At 43.3% G+C, this 7,306-nt stretch overlaps 1 pseudogene; it reads right to left on the bottom strand.

Moving 5' to 3' along the window:
* Nucleotides 1-2,132: 2,132 nt before the first annotated feature.
* On the bottom strand, nt 2,133-2,231 carry LOC145593319 (small nucleolar RNA R71; annotated as a pseudogene).
* Between the last annotated feature and the right edge of the window lie 5,075 nt (nt 2,232-7,306).

The following is a 7,306-nucleotide window of genomic DNA, read 5'->3' as shown; positions in this document are numbered from 1 at the left end:
TATGATCCTCGTGTTTTTATCGTGTTTTCCTTTATTTTGCTCTTTTTCCCTTTTATTTCCTTCCTTTATTTACTTGTGTAGGTATTGTGAGATTCACCTTGGCAAAGGATGCAATTCGGGACCTCAATGATCAAGCAAGGAAGAAGCATTTGGCTAGAGAGGGCTTAGAGAGGCCTTGGAGAGGCCTCGGAGAGGTCTCCAAGATATGGCCATCAGGCCGCGGGCGCGGTCCATCTTGCCGCGAGCGCGGGCCCAAAATGCTCAAAAATGTCAAAATGAGGCAGGAACTTGCCGCGGTTGCCCCGAGGGCTTCCCGCGGGCGCGGGCAAAATGGAGAGGCCTCTCCACTCAGAGAGACCGCGGCCCCTGATCAGCCTTTGGGAGCAGGGGATCGTCCCGCGGGCGCGGGCCATCTTCCCGCGGGCGCGGGTCCCTGATGCCGCGGGCACGGGTGCTGCCCAGATAGCCCGCGGAGGGTTCCGTACCCATTTCTCCGCGGGCGCGGGTCTATCGAGAGAGGGCGCGGGAGCTGCCGTTTTCTTCTTAGCTTATAACTAGAATTGTATTTCCTTTTTGAATCCAACTTTTTGATAATATTTCATTAGCTTAGTTTTAGAGAGAGAATCTAGAGAGAAGTTAGAGAGAAGTTCTTGGTTTTGGATTTGTAACTCAACATTTGATCAATCAAGTTTGGATTTCTTCATTTTCAATCATCAATATTAGTGAGAATCTCTTCCTTCTTTCATCTCTTACTTACTTGCTATTTGATATAGAATGATGATCAATGCAATTTCTAGTTATTTGTTTTTGAATTCCACCATGATTAGTGAGTAGATTAGTTGCTAGGGAAAGGGGGAAGCATGTTTGATTAATGGAATTGCTAGTTGATGCTCTTTGATTGGTTGATTTGTTGCAATTAAATTGGTTGACATAGTTTTGCATGAGATTGATTAGATTAGGATTGATCACCCAATAAGATTAATCTAGATTGCATTGCAACTCTTAATGACATGACCAATTGATTTGAAGGTTGCTCTAATTGATTGAGTTTGCTTGTGATTCTTCTTGGTTTGCCTTTCATAGTGACCACTAGATTGGCCTATAGGAGATAGCATTTGAACTCTCTTGATTGCTACTATTGTTTGTCCATTGCAATACTTGAATTAATTGATTGAGCTTTAAACTAGCATTATCATTGATCTTGCATGTGGAACCCATATCCCTAGTGTTTCGACCCTTGATTACTTGTTAAATTTGATCTAGTTCACTTTAGTACCAACCATAATCTCATTTTCGACTTCGAGGTAGCTTGACTTAGACTTTAGTTTTCATCATTGCATTCCCTTGGGATCGACCCTTAACTTGCCCTATATTCATATAAGGTTGGTTAGGTGTTTACAAATTTAGTTTGACTTGGGGAAAGGGTAGATAACGACATGCATTTTCCTCTTGTCAAAATGGCGCCGTTGCCGGGGAGTGCTATTGGTGCTTAGCTTTTGTTGTTGAGTCTACTTCATTTTATTTGAAAAAAAAAAATACAAAAAGATTTTGTTTCTTTAGGCTACACTTGTAGCCGTGCTACTAATATTTTTCTTTGAGTTTTGCATGCATAGAACCCGTGATCGTTCCTTTGTTCCCCTTGATTCGGAAATTGAGATAACTCTTTCAAGAAGAAGAGTGGCTAATAGATCCTTGGGTTATAGTTCTTCAAGCGAAGAAGAAATTCAAGAAGAGCAAGGCATGGGTGAAAATCCTAGAGTGGCCTTGAAGGAGCTTGGAGTGCCCGGTGCATATAGGTTTGAGAGCGGAATAGCTCCACCTACTACACCGGCAAAGGACTTCGAAATTCGGCCGGCAATGATCACCTTGATTGAGAGAAGGCAATATAGTGGGGCCAAGAATGAGAGCCCATTGAACCATCTTAAGGAGTTTGAAAAATATTGCAACACCATCAAAGTCAATGGGGTTTCTCAAGAATTCATCCGCCTAAAGTTGTTCCCTTTCTCTCTAATAGGAAGATCCTTGGAGTGGCTAGACAAAGAGGTGAAGCCCAACTCCTTGAGAACTTGGGACGATGTCACAAAGGCCTTCTTGTCCCGCTTCTACCCCCAAAAGAAGACGGCGGAGGCAAGAGCCTTGATTCAAGGGTTCAAGCAAAGGCCAAGTGAAAGCCTTTACGAAGCATGGGACAGATTCAAAGAGTATCAAAGGGAGTGCCCTCACCACGGAATCCCAACATACCAAGTGATCCAAATCTTCTACGGCGGTTTAAGTCCCCAAAGCAAGTCATGCCTTGATGGAGGGGCCGGGGGCCCTATCATGAACAAAACCGAAGAAGAAGTTGTGGACATCATTGAGGACGTGGTGACCTACTATAGGGATTGGTAAGATGGGGAGAGGGACTCTTCAAGCAAGCAATCTTCATTATACTCGGTGGACCATCTAAATGCAATCAACAACCTTTCCTCCCAAATGACAAACTTAGGAAAGGAGGTCACCGCAATCAAAGCTAAGTTGGAGAGCACTTCTTCCTCTTCTCAAGCTTCGAATCTTCCCTCCCAATTTAAGGGGAGAGGTACTCCTTCTAACTCTCAACCCCCTCCCTCTTCACATAATATGCCTATGGGTTGCTTGTTTTGTGATGCATGTGGATCGTATGATCATGACTCTAGTACTTGTCCTAATGAATGTGTTGATGAGTTTGATAACCATGAAAGTGAACATGTGAATTATGTGTCGAATAATAATGGTCAACGGTTTGATAATCAAAGAGGTCAATGGAATAGGAACTACCAAGGCCAAGGCAATTTTGACAACTATTACCAAGGTGGTGGTTATAGAAACCAAGGGAACCAAGGTTCTCGTGGTAGCTATAATAATCAAGGTTATAGTGGCCAAAATCAAAGCCAAAATTATGGTAATCAAGGCCAAAGTTATGGTAACCAAAACTAAGGTTATGGAAATCATAACCAAGGTAGTGGTAATCATAATCAAGGTGGTGGAAACCATAATCAAGGCTATGGCCAAAGTCAAAATAGGAGTAATTGGAACAATCAAAGAAGGGGTAATTTGCAAAATAATTCTCAAAGAGGTCCCCCACCCGGATTCGTTCCAAAGACTCAAGGTGAAAGTTCCTATTCTCAACCTTCTTCACCTAGGACTAATTTGGAGGAGATAATTGAGAATCAAACCAAGTTGTTGAACACATACATGGCCGTAAGTGATAAAAAATTCAATGAAATGATGACCCACAATAAAATGCTTGAAAACCAAATCTCTCAACTTGCTAATGCCTTGAAAGATCATGCAAGCCCTTCTTCTTTACCTTCCCAAGGTCTTGATCCCAAGAAACCCGTGAATGCTATTGTTACAAGGAGTGGAAAGGTTCTTGAGGAGAGATTGCCTAGGAAGGGTGTAGATAAGGAGATTCCTAGGGAGGTTTTGGTTGAGAATGAGGGGGATAGGGCATCATTGGATGAGGTGGTGGTTGAGACACCTAGAGAGGTGAGAGTAGAGAAAGAAATTGTGAGACCCAAGCTCCCCTACCCACAAAAATTCATGAGACACAAATTGGATGAACAATTTGGGAGATTCATTGAGATGCTAAAACAACTCCACCTTTCTCTACCTTTTACCGATGTGATCAACCAAATGCCAAACTTTGCCAAATTCCTCAAAGACATTTTGAGTGGGAGAAGAACTTGTAAGGTTGTGGAGACCATCAATTTGACCGAAAATTGTAGTGCTATCATCATGAACAAAATGCCACCCAAGTTGAAAGACCCCGGAAACTTCTCCATCCCTTGTGCCATTAACAAGATGCAAATTGATAATGCCTTATGTGACTTGGGAGCTAGTGTGAGCCTAATGCCATATTCGGTTTATCAAAGACTTGAGCTAGGGGAACTCTTACCTTCTAACATTACCTTGCAATTAGCGGATAGGTCTATCATATTTCCAAAAGGTAAGGTAGAGGATGTCCCTTTGAGGGTGGGGAAGTTTGTGTTTCCCGTGGATTTTGTTGTTCTTGAAATGGATGAGGATGCTACCATTCCGATCATTTTAGGTAGACCCTTTCTTGCTACCTCGGGAGCCATGATTGATATGAGGAGTGCAAAGATCTTCCTTAAGGTAGGAGAAGAGGTTATAGAATTTGATTTGAATGAGAGCATGAAGTATCCATGTTCTTCTTTGGAAAATTGTATGATGATTGATTCACTTGATATTGTTGTGTCTTCCATGCATGAGCACTTGCTCACTTCTAACGATGCTCTTGAGAATGTTTTGTTGAACAAAGACAAAGTAGGTGCATCATGCAAGGAGATGACTTTCTATGAGGAGTTACTTGATGGGAGTGTGGAGGAAGTGGATGAGCAAACATGTTTGAAAATCTCAAGCAATGAAGCTTTGCAAGCGGCCACATCACAAGAAGGTAATTGTGTGCCTATGGTAGAGCTCAAACCTCTACCATCACACCTTAGGTATGAATTCTTGGGCCCTCATTCCACTTACCCCGTGATAGTTAGTGCATCCTTGAGCGAGAGCCAAGCTCAAGCGTTATGTGGTGTTTTGAGAAAACACCAAGGTGCTTTGGGGTACACAATTGATGACCTTAAAGGTATAAGCCCCGCCTTGTGCCAACACCACATAACGCTTGAGGAAGGCGCCCTTCCCTCTATTGAACGACAAAGGAAACTACATCCCCAAATGGGAGAGGTAGTTAAGAAGGAGATCACCAAGCTATTGGATGCGGGAATCATATTCCCCATCTCTAGCTCTAGGTGGGTCTCCCCCGTCCATGTCGTTCCAAAGAAGGGGGGCATGACCGTGGTTGAGAATGAGAAGGGTGAGCTCATTCCAACTAGGACAGTCACCGGTTGGCGGATGTGTATAGACTATAGACGTCTAAACACATCTTCCAAGAAGGATCACTTTCCTCTTCCATTTATTGACCAAATGCTTGAGAGACTAACAAGGCACAAGTTTTATTGTTTTCTCGATGGGTATTCCGGATTCTTCCAAATCCCCATCCACCCTAATGATCAAGAAAAGACCACATTCACATGTCCTTATGGGACCTTTGCCTACTGGGGAATGCCCTTTGGGTTATGCAATGCACCCGCTACTTTCCAAAGGTGCATGATGAGTATCTTCGGAGATATGTTGGAGGAGGAAATGGAGGTCTTTATGGATGATTTTTTGGGGAGGGGGGGTGTTTCTTTCGAGGAGTGCCTTGTGAATCTTGAGAAGTGTTTGGCAAGATGTGAGAAAGTCAATCTTGTTTTGAATTGGGAGAAGTGCCACTTCATGGTGGAGGAAGGTATAGTGCTTGGGCACAAGATTTCAAATAGAGGCATTGAGGTGGATAAGGCCAAAATTGATGTGATTGAGAAACTTCCACCTCCGGTGAATGTCAAAGGAGTGAGATCGTTCCTTGGTCATGCGGGTTTTTATAGAAGATTCATCAAAGATTTTTCACTCATTGCTAAGCCCCTAAATGACCTTCTTCAAAAAGATGTTGAGTTCAATTTTGATGACAAATGCTTGAAGGCATTTGATAGATTGAAGAAGGCCCTAATCTCTACTCCTATTGTTCAAGGCCCAAGGTGGGATCTTCCTTTTGAGTTGATGTGTGATGCGAGTGATTGGCCGATTGGAGGTGTTTTGGGACAACGGGTGGACAAGAAGCTTCATGTGATTTACTATATGTCCAAGACTCTCAATGGGGCTCAAAAGAACTACACGACATCGGAAAAAGAATTTTTGGCAATAGTGCACTCTTTTGAGAAATTCCGGTGTTACTTGTTGGGTTCCAAGACCATAGTCTTCACGGATCATGCGGCCCTCAAGTATCTCTTTGCCAAGAAAGAGTCAAGGCCAAGGTTGATTCGATGGGTGCTTGAATTGCATGCTTTTGAGATTGAGATTAGGGACAAGAAGGGTGCGGAGAATGTTGTGGCGGACCATCTTTCTCGCCTTGAAGGGGATCAAATTCATGATGATGGTCTACCAATAGAAGATAGAATGCTTGATGATTTCTTGTATGCCATAGAGGTGAAGGAACTCCCATGGTATGCCGATTTGGTCAATTTTCTAGCATGTGGAGAGTTTCCACCCTCTTTCTCCAAGAACCAAAAGAAGAAGATCAAAAGAGAGGCAACTCACTATTTGTGGGATGATCCTATCTTATACAAACGTGGGGTTGATGGCTTACTTAGGCGTTGTGTTCCAAATGAAGAGGTGCCTAGTGTATTAAGAATGTGCCACTCGGACCCTAGTGGTGGGCACATGGGTGTTTCCAAGACCGCTACCAAGGTTCTTAAAAGTGGTTTTTGGTGGCCACATCTCTTCAAGGACTCATGGGGCTTTGTTAAGTCGTGTGACCGATGTCAACGAGTTGGGAACATTTCCAAGCGAAATGAGATGCCTCAACAACCTATCCTTGAATTGGAAGTGTTCGATGTGTGGGGAATTGACTTCATGGGACCATTCCCCTCTTCATACGGGAATCAATATATCCTTGTGGCGGTGGACTATGTTTCTAAGTGGGTTGAGGCCATTGCCTCTCCAACAAATGATCACAAGGTTGTATTGAAGTTGTTTAAGAAGATCATCTTTCCAAGGTTTGGTGTCCCAAAAGCGGTGATAAGTGATAATGGATCCCATTTTGTCCATAATGCCTTTCAAAAGATGTTGAGGAAACATGCTGTGCATCAACGATTTAGGCTTCCCTACCATCCTCAAACGAGTGGCCAAGTTGAGGTTTCAAATCGTCAAATCAAGCTTATTCTTGAGAAGACGGTTGCTCGCAATAGAAAGGATTGGTCGGACAAATTGGATGATGCTCTATGGGCTTATAGGACGGCTTTTAAGACACCCATTGGTACCACTCCATATCGCCTTGTCTGTGGCAAATCATGCCATCTCCCGGTTGAGCTTGAACATTGTGCCTTGTGGGCCATCAAGAAGATCAATTTTGACTTAGCAAGTGCGGGAGAGAAGAGGTGGTTGGATCTTCATGAGTTAGAGGAACTTCGGCTTCATGCTTACGATTGTGCTAGCACCTACAAAGCTCGATCCAAAGAGGTTCATGACAAGTTGATTGAGAAAAAGGAGTTTTGTGTAGGTGACAAAGTCCTCCTCTACAATTCTAGAATGAAGTTGTTCCCCGAAAAACTCATGTCAAGATGGAGTGGTCCATTCTTGGTGAAGGATGTTTTTGGTAATGGTGCCGTGGAAATTTCTCCTTTGGATTCCTCATCTTCATTTATGGTTAATGGTCATCGGCTCAAGAAGTACTTTGATG

Source organism: Chenopodium album, chromosome 18 (genome assembly GCF_948465745.1).
Source record: "Chenopodium album chromosome 18, dcCheAlbu1.1, whole genome shotgun sequence".
Taxonomy (NCBI): Eukaryota; Viridiplantae; Streptophyta; class Magnoliopsida; order Caryophyllales; family Amaranthaceae; genus Chenopodium; species Chenopodium album.
The sequence above is the reverse complement of the archived record's forward strand: the minus strand, read 5'-3'. Positions and strand labels throughout refer to the sequence as shown.